Raw genomic sequence first — 15171 nt, 5'->3', positions numbered from 1 at the left:
CAGAATTTCTTGCTAAAGCAACACCTTTGAATTCTTAATTTGGTGTCCAAGTCTAATGAAGTTGTCAAAGGGAATAGTTTTATTGCTGTGCACTTGCTGACCCCGATGTTACCCCAGATCATATCAGCTTTCTGTTAGCTGAGCTTTCTGATGTTGCGCTCTATTGCTCTATATCTTAGTAGTTATAGCCTTTCATTTCCTGGAGATGTGTTTTGGATCTTTGTCACAATGACAAACAAACTGAGCTCAGACCATGATGTTATGTTAGCTCTGCTGGGAAAGCAGTGTTGCCATTAATTTTGAACGAATCTCCAACAGCTGTCAACAGCAAAGTCTTGCAAAGATGCAGCAATTTGAACCAAAAATCTCAAATTTACACTTATGAGAACAAAATGCAGTTTTTCATTGGTTCATTCAGGGTATTTCTTTGTCCTATTGTGTCTTTTTATTACTTGTTGGAATTGGTAACCCATAGGAATCAACCCTTAAGGCCCAGTTTACGCAGTCTCATCCGAATATTTGGTGTTAATGTGTGTCCGCTACTTGAACTCTGGGAAGTAATGTGTCTCTAATGTGAGATGCTGGTAACTCTAATGAACTTATCCCCTGTGGCAGACATAACTCGTTGTCTTTCTCTTCCTGGGATTGTCCCCATGAGGATTAGTTTCATCAAGGTGTTAGTTGGCTTTTGCAGCTGAACTTGGGGAAAAAAACCTTCCAAACGTCTTGAAATTTAATTGAACTTTATATCTTAAAGTTATAATGGAATTTGAATTTTTCAGATTAATGGTTCTTGCTACAGTAGCTGAATATTGTTGTTGAAGCGAACATGTTTATGTTTTAATGGTAAAATCTGTACAGAATCTATAATCCTAAAATTCAAATAGGGCTGTTTCTTTAAGGCCCAATTATAATTGGTTAATAAAAATATAGAAAAACCACAATTATGATTTATATCAAACCAAGTTGGGTGCAAACTGGAAAAAAGCAGCGAAGGCTTACATTTGAGAAGCTGGAACCAGGGAAATTGCTTCAGTGATTCACTATCAAACTAGAGGGCATCATCCTTGGTCTGAGACAGCTTAATCAAGCAATATCACACAAGAGTGAGTGCTGTTTATTGAATATTAGTACAGCTCTGAATGGTTTGCAGGGACAAGGCCACAGCCATGCCGATATTCTCTAAAGCACTATGGCCTTGAGTGAGATATTGCTATCTCAGGTATAAAATTAATTTAAAGTAATAAATGGCAAGAGATTGTGCTTTTAAAAAAAAAAATATATATAGTGTGGTTTATTTTTTGATGTATTCGCCTCAACCATACGCTATTAAAAATGGACTGCTGCCAGAAAATACATAAACACATTAACTTGTCGGCTCCTTTGTGTAGGCTTTTTTTTTTTTAGTGGAACTTTATTTCCACTCTTTGCCTCAAGTTCCATGTTACATGATTTTGCTAAGGCACTGATTCTCAGGTTATGGTTGGTGTAAGAAGTAAGTGTCTTTGCAAATTCTGTATACCATCTGTCACAGCTGGGCAGAGAATATTTCAGAGCCTTTCTGTTGCAGACAGCTGGCTTTAAAGCAGCCACAATTTAGCTTTACAGTCAAATATAGGCGAACAACTATATTTAGCAACTTTGAATGCATGTGAAATGTGTATTGTCCAATAAAAATCAGTCAAATTACTTAGTTAAAATGATTATAAAAACATTGAAGTGACGCTTACCCTTTAAAGGCCAATCCACAGCCTTTATTTGTTGGCTTTAGATCGCTGTTGTCCGGTATTTCTGATTCTTAGGTAACATATTTCAGAGAACAATGACTCCTGATGGGAAGTAAGAAATGGTTCCAGTTGAAAGCTTGTACTAAATGGTCCATGGGATCACATGGCACACACCTTATCATTTCCTTATATCAGTGCTGGCATATTTTTGTGACAGTGATAATGAAATTGTTATACTGACTCTGTGGAATTCTGCTTATTTCCTCTGATAAAATTTGTTTAGGAATCAATAAAAGACCCAGTTAAGAAAGTGGCCTATAAGGATAATCAGTGATGGCAGAGGTGTCAGTACAGTGTGTAACAGTATTTGGGTTAAGGCCAAAAGCCACTGTTTATTTACACCATTTATTGCTACAGGGTTTATCTTCGATGGTGCTAGAAGCAACAGTCGCCATTAAATTAAATTAATACCAAGTGAAACTGACAGTTTTAAATTATGAACTTCTCTAAATGATGATTTTTTTCAGGTTTTTTGTTTGTTGATAATCTTGTGCGGCCTACTGTGTATGTCTAAATAATTTCTATTTGTAGTGTTTGTTCAAACTGTTATAGTTTTTAGCAAACTTTGCAGACACATCCCAGTCTTATTTTCTCTGTTTTATCATCTTTAGACTCTTTTGACCTGTTGGTCTGATGTGCTGTTTGGGAATTTTTAGACTTGTGAATTCTTGATCAATCTCCAGTAAGAAGATAATGTGGAAGCATTTATAGCCGTAAGGGCAGACATAAGACAGACATGCAGACTGTTATCATTAATCAGAGCCGTTCCCTTTTGTTCCATACCCCTCTATACCGAGGCCTGCTTGCCTTTTTCTTCCTTTGGCCAGTGGAACTATGTTGCACATGACTCCTGAGAGTATGACTGGTATTCATGTCACCCTCTTTGGCCTTGTAACTATGACAGACAAAATGTTCAGCAGCAGTTATATAACTGCCTCTACTGACGTCATCGGCCTTGCTGGTGTCACTGAACTCTTGCTCTAAAGCACACAGTGATTGTCCTCAGTAGCTGCAGGCTCAGAGCCATTACGCCATCATTAAGACATTTGGCTTTTTCAAATCTATTTATTCCTTTTATAAAAAAGAGAAAGCTTTCCTTTTTCTGGCACTGAGACCAGTCACATTATGTGAATTTGCTTCCTCTCTTTTTATTTGTGGCATGAAATGACATTACCTGAAACTAACGTGTGTGAGAGCTCCTCAGTGACACTGCACTAATACTGACCTTTCGGAAAGGTTTTTATGGTACTTCATCATTCAAAGGAGTGAGAATCTACATAAATGAGGTTCTTTTAGAAGCTGTTATCATCATCTGAGTGATGATGATCCCCCCGTGTGTCTCTAAAATATAGCTGATTCACAGGATGTAACATTTATTCTTGCTTCACTACAAAAGGTTACGTTTAAGAATCGGGTGTGGCCACACATTGTGTGTCAGATGAAGAAGAAAAATGGGCCTCGCAGTGTGTGTGTGACCTAGATCTAGTGATTCAGATCTCCAGTTGAGGGTGTTGGCTGCATGTGCATTACAACGTTGTTTGCTTTAGTGGAGTCACAACAAGATCGTGTCAGGTCTGATGGTGAAATGAAAAGGGCCCTCCCACACACATTTCTTTCTTCCTTTAATGTTAAGTAAGCCATATGTAATCTGTGATGTCATGGGGCAAAACCTGAACATGTCCACTGATGGCGAACTGGAGAGTTCACATAGTGCTGTGATACTTGAATTTCATTCTTAGTCTGGGTCCAGCCAATGAGTTCATTACACTTTCCTACTAAAACTTTCCAGTTTCCGAGTTTTTTTGTTTGTTTTTTTTTAATTTAAGTGTTTAAACTTTTTTACTGATTTTCACTCACTGTCCACTTTATTAGGTACATCTTGCTAGTACTGGGTTGAACTCCCTTTCCCATGCAGCACCACCTTAATTCTTCATGGCACAGATAAAACAAGGTGAACTCAATGTCACGTTTAAGAAGTTTGAGATGATTTGAGTTTTGAGAGATTATCCCGTAGAAAGCCATCATCAGGGTACACTGTGGCCATAAGTGGTTGGACAATATTCATGACCTCATCCAAGCTTTCATGTTGTTTTCACTCCAAACTGACCCGACCGTCTAAATGTTGCAATGCAAGACTCATCAGACCAGGCAACATTTTTCCAGTCTTCTCCCAGAACAGTGGAAAGTAGCATAAGAAAGGGCACAAGGCATTTTTGCCCAGAGTAATGAAACACCTCTTCGTTACACCCAGAAAATTTCCCCTCACTGGAAATCTCCTTTCTTCCCTTTTCCGATGCTCGATTTGAACTTCAGCAGGTCGTCTTGACCATGTCTACGTGTAAAAATGTGATTGGCCGATTACATTTTTTCCATTAACGAGTAGTTGAACAGGTGTACCTAAAAAGTAGCTGGTGAGTGCATGCGCATCTTAAGAGAAACACAGAAACATATGATAAAATTGATGGAAATCTACAGGAAGTTCTATTCCACCATCAAGAGGAAGCCAAAAAGACTTTTTTTCAGTTTTTTTTTACAGAGCTGGCAGTGATTTTAGGTTTCTTGAAGGACACTTCATGATTCATGAATTATTGTCACATTAAAGCATGAGTAATGTGCACACATAGTTCCACTCAGATGCAATGGCCTCTTTAAGCTTAGCTGTCTGAAAGAGAGAAAACCAGTTGTGTTCCTTTTCATATTTGCACATATACACTGTAACAAAGGTTTATGCTCACAATAAACATGGTGGAATTTCAGTTATTAAAATCAATGTAGGTACAAGAAATCCCTTTAAGCCAAAGGTTCTTTTGTTTGCGAGGTGCAGCCAGTCTGGAGAAAGTTAACAAAAAGAGAGGGTAAACAAAGCTAAAGTAGCTGCACCTGAACTGCGTGGCATGCACAGCTACTCCAAGAAGTCCAAGAAGACAAATGTAGTGTAGGAAAGAAGCATTACAGGTAAAAACATAAAAATATGAAAACTAGTCATTATGCGAGTTGTTTTCCAGAGACTTCTGATGATCCAGCCTTCTGTCATTAATAATGTAGATGTTATTAATTCACTTTCTCAGTTGACTGAGCATCCATCCTGATTACGTGTTAACATTTGTACTACTTTTAAACCACTCATCGGATGAATAAAAGATGCACGATGAGCAGGTTTTGTATCCTGTAGTTCAGCTGAAATGTTAAACTGCCTAAAATAACATGAAATATTTTCATGTAGCTCAAAAATAATCAAATCGAATCAAATATCTGCAGTCCACTGCTTTTTGTTTCGGTAGAATAAGAATTAGGCAGAGTGGATATTTGGCCATAGAGGAAGCCAATATTCAATGTGTTTTAGTCTTTCCTCAAAGAGAATAATTTATAAGCTGCTTTCTACTGTTCTGTGAAACTTAAGAGAGGTTTGCGTGCTCTCAGGAGGAGAGCCTTGAAGATATGGAAGCCATCGTTTCATAACCAGGAAAATGAAACAGCAATAGATAGGAATGGAGACATAAGGTCATTTTTTCCATGGACTCTTTGCGAAAGGCTATTTAAGTTCACTTCAGAGTCTGTGCATAACAGAGGGGCCGGTTGCAGTTTCATAAACACTCACTGGTGAATTCATAACAATGACGTTCGGGTGAACAGCTCAAAAATGCTTCATTTGGAGGCGATGTTTAAGAATGAGACAGAATCTAATCAAAGATCTAACCTGGCATCCGAGCTTGAGTGGTGAAAAGAAAGAGCTCCGCTGCCCTTTCCACCCATGCCCCAGAATGGTGACCCACATATTTGCTCACACTGCCTTAGGTAATTGCATCTTTTTTTTTCCTGAGCAGCAGCAGCAGGCAATAACAGGCTTGGAGTAACTGTGATTAATTTGGAATTGTTGAAAGAATATAATTATAAGAAAATTTGAGAGTGGATCTACCTGGTGAAAGGATGTTTGTTTTATGGGACTGCTTTCTCATTGAAAGGATGCGACCACCCACATTCACCACACACTCCGTGCTGTGTGGTGAATGTGTAATTACATGGCACTTTTGACTAAAGTGTTACCAAAAAGTAAACGTGGAATATATGAAGAAGAAAATCTACATAAAATATGCAGGTTGACTAATGGTTGACTAGGTTGATGGCTGTGAGTTGTGAATTAGTAGCTGCGAGGTTGATGTGAACTAGGATTCATGTTCTTAGCTGATTAGCTGATTATTCAACAGGTGCATTAACAGGTGCAGTTAGGAAAACAGGGTAAAAGAACAGTTTTTTCCCCCCACAGGTGTGGATGTGTTAAACTGCTCTGAGTAGAGTGGCGTTCAGCTGTTGCCTGGGGCAGGATTAGTGTGGAGCTTCTGTTTGGAAGTGATGGGCAAAGCTTGTGGGAAAACTCTCCCGAGAAGGGACATAATGAATTGTTTCTTTACTGTTTTCCTTTTTTCATTTCATGCATTTGAATGAGCTCTAAGGCTTTAGCCGTGGTGCTCCATCTATACTCAATTACACGGTGTGAAAAGTCATTGAGCATCACCTCCGGATGTGATTTTTCTTCCTTCTGTGAGACAGAGCTCACTATTTTGAAGCATTAAGCCACATATGTCTTGAAATTCTTTTCATTTGTTCTTCTTTAACAAGTGGCGTTGAGGTAAATCGTTTGTAGCCTGTAGCTGAGCCCACACTAACAAATTTCTGCTAAAACGAAAGCAACTGTTGCACACTGATAACATGGTGGTGTAGGTCGACACAGCAGAAAAGTGTCAATGATGATGTCTTTAAAAAAATAGCAACAGAAAGCTACTGTCCCGTCTTACTGCAGTGTTATTTTCATTTGAGTCAGAAAATAAACTTACTCGTGTTGCATCAAGTCACTGTGTGCCACACCGAGCACACAGTCCATATAAAGAAATTTAAAATTAGGTGAAAACTCCTGTAGCAACCCAAGCAAGTGACCATAGTTTATCATAGTTTAAGAAAGATGATACATGAAAATATTGACACAGGGCTGATCAGAAAGACTAGTGTATTTAGAGGTATATTTTACTTTATTTTACAGTAGAAAAATATTAATTATGGAAGCAATAAATGTTAGTATATTGGCAATGCAGTGGCTTATAATATACACTTTATTAGGTTCACTTTTCTAGTACTGGATTGGACCCCTTTTACCTTCAGAACACTTTAATTCTTCAATAAACTGCGGGAAACCTTCCTCAGAGATTTTGCTCCATATTGACATGATAGCATCTCACTGCAGATTGTAGGCTACACATTCATGATGCGAATCTCTCGTTACATCACCTCCCAAAGGTCATTTGAGTTCAGTGAACTCATTGCGACGATCAATAAACCAGTTTCAGTTGATTTGAGCTTTGCCACATGGTGCATTACCCTGCTTGAAAAAGCCATGAAAAAGATGGGTGCACTGTGGTCATAAATGGATGAACAATACTCGGGTCGGCTGTGGTGTTTGAACAATCCTCAAATGGTACTATGGGGTCCCAGCGTTTCATTTTGTTTAAGCCAAATTCGGACCCTAAAGTCAAGATATTGCAGCAGAAATTGAGACTCGTCAGACTAGGCATGTTTTGCTCAATGTGGTGAGTCTGTGTGAATTGTAGTCTCAGTTTCTTGTTCTTAGCTGGCAGTGATGGGACGCTGTGTGATCTTCTGCTGCTATAGCCCATACTGTATATTCAATGTTGGATCTGTTCAGAGATGCTCTTCTGCACTCCTTGGTTGTGATGAGTGGTTGTCTTGAGTTATGCTGCCTTCCTATCGGCTTGAGTAGCTTGGGCCCTTCTCCTGTAACCTCTGGCATCAACAGGGCATTTACCCCCAGAGAACCGCTGCTCTCTGGAGACTTCCCTTTTTCAGATCATTCTCTATAAACCCTAAAGATGGGTTTGTGGAAAAATCCCTGTAGATCAGTAATTTCTGAAATACTCAGAGCAACCTCTCTGGCCCACTTAAATCAAATTTCTTTTTCATTCTGACGATCGGTTTGACTTTAGCGGGTCATCATCAGACTATGTTTTCATGCCCAGTTTTAGTCATGTGATTGGCTGATTAGATATTTGCACTAAAGAGCAGTTTCAGCATGTGTACTTACAGTATTAAACTGTAGATTTTGGCACATATACTGTAAAATTAACAGTGACATGCTGGAAAACCTTGATGCCAGTATTAAACTTTAGGTTAACATGTACATTTATTGCGAAGCTTGTATCTCATCTGTTGTTGTGGGTTGAGAGTGAGTTAAAACTGCTGTAAGGAGAAATCAAAGCATGCAGCCAGCAAGGTTGCTTTGGCACTTTATTAATAGTCAACAGTATAACAAATGACTTCCTGAGTTATGTATGAGAAATCTTGTCGACCAGAAGAAAAATGGAAACCGGCAGCTTGATGGGCATAGCTGGGAGAAAGTAGACACTACACATTGTTACCATGGGAACACAGAGTGAACAGCAGTGCCACCGTCTAATTAATGAAAGTCAGTGCTTCAGCAGAGGGCCGCAATGACATCATCAATACCAGCAGCACAGATGTAGAGAGAGGCAATATGGCTTAATGTCTGAGTAATTATACAAATAGTCACTTTTCACTGATGAAGCTGGAAGCAGTCTGGAAAAAGGTGCAGCATGTAAAGAACGCAATGATGTGACTTCATTATGGAGTGACGCCTGCTTATGAGCACTAAATGTCATCTCATTATCCAATAGCATGACCTACATAAAAAGAGCGCCACTAATCTCTATGTAGGCGGATGGTGAATAATGCAGTAAAATGTGGGAGATCTTTATGAATCTTAGATCTTGTTGGTTGCTGGCAAGGTAACAATGGACTTCAGAATGTTTCTATACAATCAGTCTGGCATCCTGTACTATCTGCTCAATGATTTGGTACTGTAATGTGTGTGTAGTGTGCATGGAGTATGCTATAGAAATAAGAACACAACACAGATCTTTAGCTGCTTTCAGTTATTTGAAAGTCTTTCATTTGCTGACTTATTTATTCATTTAATACACAACCGTGTCAGGAGTTTCTGTGTTAACATGTCATTAAATATGTAAATAGTGGTCATCACTTTATATGAGAGTTAACAATGCAAACAGGACTGCAGTATAGCACAGCAGTGCTCAGAGCTAAACGCTACTGTTAGCATATGTTTAACTGATATATGTTAGCATGCTACCATTTGCTAATTAGCACTAAATTCAGCACATTTGAGAATTACATGAGAAAAGACATTTTGGCCCAGTTTTGCAATATATTGAAAACATACTATTGCAGTTTACTCTGAGAATCTTCAGAAGACTAAATCTATATATAATTAGGTCAAGGGCTCACCAAAGTCACTAAGAAACATTTCTGGGAATCATTACCCAGTCAAGACAAACAACCGCCAGACCTGATTGACCAGCACTGTCATCCTTAAAACTAAGCCACTACACACAGCAGTGGTGGTAATTAGGTCAGAGCGCCACATCCTTGTTAGATTTGCTCTATCAGCCCAAAGAACATTATTCGTTTGGCACCAACACTACTCATTCATGGAGGGGCACATTTGGAAGTATTTGTGCTCTAAAATGTTTTGGCGAGAGCTTCAGAACCTACAGTGTCAGACCTTTGAAAAAGACAGTCCCAGTGCTGTGTATGCATTACTGAAGCTTGAGGAAAAAATTAATGGAGCATTAAGAGACAAAGCAAGCATGTACTTAACGGGAGTTAGGTGGTGGAGGAATCCTAAAGTGAAGCACTCTGTTTAGGAAAGAAAAAGTACTCACTGACTTTGGATCTTTTTTTTTCTGATACCTTTTAGGGCATCACAGTTTCAGAGTTGACAGATGGGTAAATCTGAGTGTACCTTATGCAGTTTATTAACTTCATTTTGCTTAATTTCTGGATGGAGTTTGTAGATTTTTACCAATCATAACCCCATGAAGCCTCTGAATACCTCTGTGTGGTCTAATTGTAGGTTGTTTGAACTCCTCGTGACTGATTTATCCTCCAGGACTTCTGTCTCTTTCATTCACCATCTCATATGAGAAAAGTGTCTTTTACAGGTCTGATCACAGTATAAGCAAACCTACATTTTGCAATCTAGTTTCTAGAGGCATATTTACAGTTGATGCTTGAAGCTGACTCTTAATAATTATTTACTATTATTCATGCTTTTAGTCGGAAGTGCATCGGTTTGCTTCTTACTGTTGCCAGACTGTAAGTGAAAGTACATTTTATTCTAGTACTTTTGTGAAAGTGACTTAAGCCTCCAGAAACCATCAAAATTATCTGCAGTAACAAAGCTTTCGTTCTTACTTTCGCTCGCTTTCTTTTGTTCTTGAGCAGGCTGAAATTGCACGCGTATAGTTTAGTTTTCCGTTTTTGGTTTGCGTTAGCACACAGCGCATTTTACATAGTTTCTTTGTTTAAGTTGAGCCATCTCAAACATGTAAATCGTGCTGTTTCTTCTTTGAGATGGCTGCATTAACGATAGCTTCCTCGGGATACATTAACAATACATCATTCTTGCTATGTTTTCTTCTATTTTTCTTTTTTCAACTTGTCAGCACTTCCTTTTTCCCCCCAAGGTTGAATTAGGTCACATTAGCTGTGCTGCATGCTCTACGACTTGATCGGCTACATTTCTTCAATATAAATAAATCCATTAATTACAACAGGTAGTGACTAAAATTTAAGGACAGTTCACCTCTTCCCAGCCCTACCTACCAGATTTGTCATCTACCTGACTTTCAAGTTTCTCAGTCGTGACAGAAACTAGAGCAACCAGTGTGATCACACTATGGGAGTAACACAGAAAGGGACAGCACTGAATGCAACACTGAATTTGCTCAGTGCAGTATGGGGGTGTCAGAGGTGCACTGTGCCCTCCACTTTGTTGGATGCACTGTTACAAACTTTAGTTTTAAGTAATGCAGACCTGTCAAACTAAGCTGTTCCTTCTGCTGTGTTTTATTTGTATTTTATTTTTTTAAAATAGTATATCTTTTTATTCATAGAAGATACTTAGGGGTTCTGCAGATATCCTAGCAGTTCTGCAGTCACTTTCATAAGTGCAGGACTGAGGATGTTGCACAAACTACACAGATGTTAGGTGTGCAAGAAGTGTGTGAAACTGTGTAGCTGCAGTGGTGCAGCCACTATCAGGAGTGGTAATACAAGGCTTTTAGTTTCAAGGTTGGTTAGCGCTGACAAATCACAGCGGAGTCATGCCAACGATGCAAGAGTCAGTTAAGAAGGTTCAATCACCTGATGGAGGATGTTTATGTCTCCAGAGAGGCTTCATGTATAACTTGGCTGGCAGAACTGGCATCATCCTGGTACCACCTCATGAGCCAGTCACTGAAATTGGGACTACTACAACAGCTGCAGGCTGCATCAGCTGTGTGGAAAATGTGACTCATTACATTAAGATGGTCATTGAGACAAGTGGTCTGCATATCTACCGTGGCCTCAAATGTGCGTCTGGAGTTCAGGGACATCTGGAGAGAAATTCAAATCATAAAACATCACGACGACCGGCCGAGCCAGAAACAGACGCTTTGACTTTGAAATTATGTGTCCATGTTTTGTTTTTTTTAAATTCCAAATACTTTTTTCCTGTCTGGGTTAAAACATTGATTTTCTTTTGTTGTCACCTTAGCAATAAAACCTGTATGCTTTAAAAGCAATGCTGGGAAAAAAGGACCCAGAAGGACCCACAAAATATAGAAAACAAAGTAAAGATTTTCATGTCATCTGTTCAGATTATTTTACTGAAACTGTTCTCTCCTCAAATTTTTAATATTTTCTTGCATTTTACAAGTTGCTCTGTTTTATTGATTTAAATGGATTTAGCAAAACCTCTTCAAAGTACACGCTGGCACTCACAGGTTAACACTCACACTCTTCATTATGAAAAGCTCAATTTTTCTAATTAAGAACATGTACTTAAAGCTCTCTGATGTCAAAGGCTAACTTGTCAAAGCAGTTGACACTCACTCTCTAATGAGATGAGGCACAACAGGTGACAACGTTGATTCTCATGTGCTCTGTGCTCTTTATTCACACGAGAACTGGCCTTGATTACAAGATCTTCCATTAAAGAAACATATTTATGTAACCCAAAGTATTTTAAATAAGAAGGAAAGGATAGCACATCAGTGCAATCAAAGATGTGGCTATTTCCTACTGAAAAATTTTGGTTTTTTTAGTTATTATTTTACTTAACATTGTCTAAATAATCCAAAATATGGTCTCCTCAGTTGTTTGTGAGTAAGCAAGCCTCACATGCAGTTAATAATGTAAACCATCTATGTTGCTAACAAGTACAGTAGAGCTTGATATTTGGGAAAGTATAAGTGTAAAAAGAGTCTCACATTTACACATTTGGCACCTACCGTAATTGTTCACGATTACTGTTTTTAAGATTATGGTCTTTAAAGATCTTTAAAAATTAAAGGTGCATTCAGAAATGTCATAGGGAAACAAAAAAACTAATTAGTCTACCTACCATTAAGTTATTAGAAATCATTTATCAAGTAATGAGGGCTATAATCAGTAGTAGTGAAATCGTGGCTTTAGCCACATAGACTAAGTGGCATCTATCCATACAAAAGCCATCCATACATGTCATGTTAATAAAATTTAGGACTTGGTTAAAATGGCTGGTGTACTGATAGGCTTTGTCCAAATAGTACAATTAGATAAACTACTGATATGACTGTGACAGTCATATAGGCGTACTACAGTAAAACCTCTGCCTCATTTTTTAACGCTCCAAATAATTTATCCATGTAAATGCTCTCTTTGGTTCTTTTAACATTCTCGACATGCCCACATCTAGCTGCTTGTGAAGCCACTTGACAGACACAAAATACTTGGAGACTGTCCATCATTAAAGCTTGAAATTAGTCATGTAGACTGCTGACCCACATTTGGGACTTCAGCTGAGGAGAGAAGGGAACCAGGAAGTTTAAAAAAAAAAACACACATAGGAAGTGTATGGGGAAGTACTTGGGGGGCAAAACAAAAGTCTACAGCGTCTTGTTTTGGTTATACATTGAGGTGTTGTCATCTTTCTGTATGGCCTGCCTCCCTTCACCCTGCAGATTTAAATAAATGGTTTATAAACTTATAAACAGGGTCAGACAGGCTAATCTGCTCTGTGTTGCTGGCAGGGAGGAGGCACCGTTCACCACCTCCTCCTGCCCATGTGATTTGCCTTAATATATCAGCAGTACCTTTAAGGTCAATTTGCAGCATGCCATCACCCCCTCCTATAGACTCCTTCTTGTGAATGTAAAACTATATCTTAGTAGATTAAAGGTTAGGCTCCTATGGCCAAGTCTCGGTAGGCTTCACAGTTTCAAACAGTCGGAAAACTGCGGTGCAAAAGCCACATTACAAATCTACTCTTCTTTGCATTGCTCTAATGACATTTTAGTGGGTTGTTATTATTCATTAAGCACGTGTTAAAGATTGCAATCTGCCCCCTTCCTTCCCGGTCACAAGCGCAGGTTTCTTTCGGTTGTGTTGCACAGCATTGCTGCTTATGCTGCTGCTGCCTTCGTTACCCGAGTATTGAGCTACCAGCTGACCTACTTTCTCTGCTCTCAGCCACTCGGTCCTGTTTACAAGCCGCTGCCAGCGGAGGATGTGGAGTACAGACCCTGGAAAAGAGAGAGAGAGAGAGAAAGACCGCAACTACAGAAAAAAAAAGCCACGAATCAGAAATTTGGTCCTCTGTTGTTGATAAATTAGGACTGTCAAAGCCGCAGAGAGCTCACCGGCGATTAATAACAGCACGTTATTAACTTAAGGCGCTGTTATGCAATTTAACGCTTTCAGCGCTCTCGCTTGGTTAGTCAGAGGCTGCTGATTGCGCTCGGCTGCTATGCTGTAGTTTTTACATTTTTTTCTTTTAAAAATGACTAGTTTGGTTAAAGTTAAGTGTGGATTCGGATTTCTGCTGGAGACCTGTTTTCAAGGTATGTGAGATTTAACTTAAGCTTTCAGTTTCGCGTCACTGTGACAGACGAGCGCAAAATGTTGTCATAGGCTGCTGCCACCCGCTTACTCCGTTTTATATGATCAAAGTTCACGACTGGACTCTTTTCCCAATAAAAGAGAGGTGGGCGTGTTTATTAGACGGAGCACAGGCTGATTTGGCTGGTTTGGGTAAAATCCAGGTGTCCGTATGTTTGACAGCGTTAGCGCTCTTGAATGCTGCTTACATGTTTTCAGCTCAGAGTCATCAAGTGCCCTGGTTACAAGGCTGAAATAACCTATTTTCCCCTCCACCCGTTGTGCCCCCGATGATGACATTAATGGCCAAAACACCAAAGGGGTTTTCGTCATTGCTTCCTCTAAGACGCCACAAAGAAAAATGTTAAATGTCACCGGAAAATGTATGCTTAGATAATTTCTCAGCAGGCTTAGGGTCAGGCTGATGTTACCCAACCTGGCAGCTTTAAGCCTACTGGAGTTCACATTTCTCTGACAAACCCACAGGTCTTCGAATTCACAGTCCAGTCAGGGCTTTTTGTTTATTTATTTATTTGTTAATATAATTATTTGAAACTGAAAGGGATTTCTTATTAGAGCAAAGCATTTCCACTGTTTGAGTCTACATCAAGTGTGGCAATGCTATTTATTTACCCTGTACATACTGGGAAGTTAAAGGGTCAGTGAGGGCTGTCAGTGGCCTTTCCTCTGTTTTTCATTTATAGGTTTGCAGCCAGTTGAAGTGCTTCCTGCTTTCTTATCGGTTAAAGGCAGCTACACCTACACTGGAAATCATAACACGGCACATTTAGAAAGACGTTTTTATATGTTATTGAATGCATTTTGAAACAAGTGTTCATGTTTGCATGTGCTCATCTGTGCGTACAGTATGCAGCGTTACACGTGTGTTTGATAAATGGTGGTGAGGTTGTACGCTTTCAAATAACCAATAATATGAATGTTGTACAGTCATGACGCAAATGAGAAAAGGGTAAATGCTGTGCAAATTATTTCAGATTTTATGTAATCTAGGCTTAAGCAGCAAGACCTAGATACATGTTAAAAACGTTTCCACACTGACTGAAATAAAGCTTGTCCAAGCCCAGTTAGTGTTTACCTGACGGCTTGAGCTGTCAGCTCAAACCCAGATGCAGGTGGATGTGGTCAGACAGTTTAAACCTGCAGACGAGCAGATAGTAGTCGTCCAGCGCCAGAGCCACAGAACAGCTTTCTGTGTGGAATACCAGAGTAGTTGTGGGGAATGGTGTTGGCTGTCAGAAAACCTGCAGAGAGACTTTTTCTGTTGCCTGGTTCACTTTCCTGTGTGTTATTCTAGGGTTGCAAAAAGTTATATATAATACTTTTGTGAGTCATTAGGCCTACTCAGCTTATCATGACA

At 39.3% G+C, this 15171-nt stretch overlaps 1 protein-coding gene across 3 annotated transcripts in view; it reads left to right on the top strand.

The window, feature by feature from the left end:
• Window positions 1-15171, top strand: part of npas2 (neuronal PAS domain protein 2) — a 44011-nt gene that overhangs the window by 3897 nt on the left and 24943 nt on the right. The window contains exon 1 of one of the 3 annotated variants that reach the window (XM_086308281.1): window positions 13266-13756. The exons of the other annotated variants lie outside the window; for them this stretch is intronic. The gene's annotated coding sequence lies outside the window, so the exon portion shown is untranslated. Of the gene's footprint in view, window positions 1-13265; window positions 13757-15171 lie in introns of those variants that run through there. 3 annotated transcript variants of the gene reach the window in all.

The sequence above is a fragment of the Aulonocara sp. 'chitande type north' Nkhata Bay genome, linkage group LG10 (assembly GCF_057382095.1).
Source record: "Aulonocara sp. 'chitande type north' Nkhata Bay isolate Kocher_YH1m ecotype deep benthic linkage group LG10, A_spYH_male_GT1.1, whole genome shotgun sequence".
In the NCBI taxonomy this organism is placed as follows: Eukaryota; Metazoa; Chordata; class Actinopteri; order Cichliformes; family Cichlidae; genus Aulonocara; species Aulonocara sp. 'chitande type north' Nkhata Bay.
The sequence above is the reverse complement of the archived record's forward strand: the minus strand, read 5'-3'. Positions and strand labels throughout refer to the sequence as shown.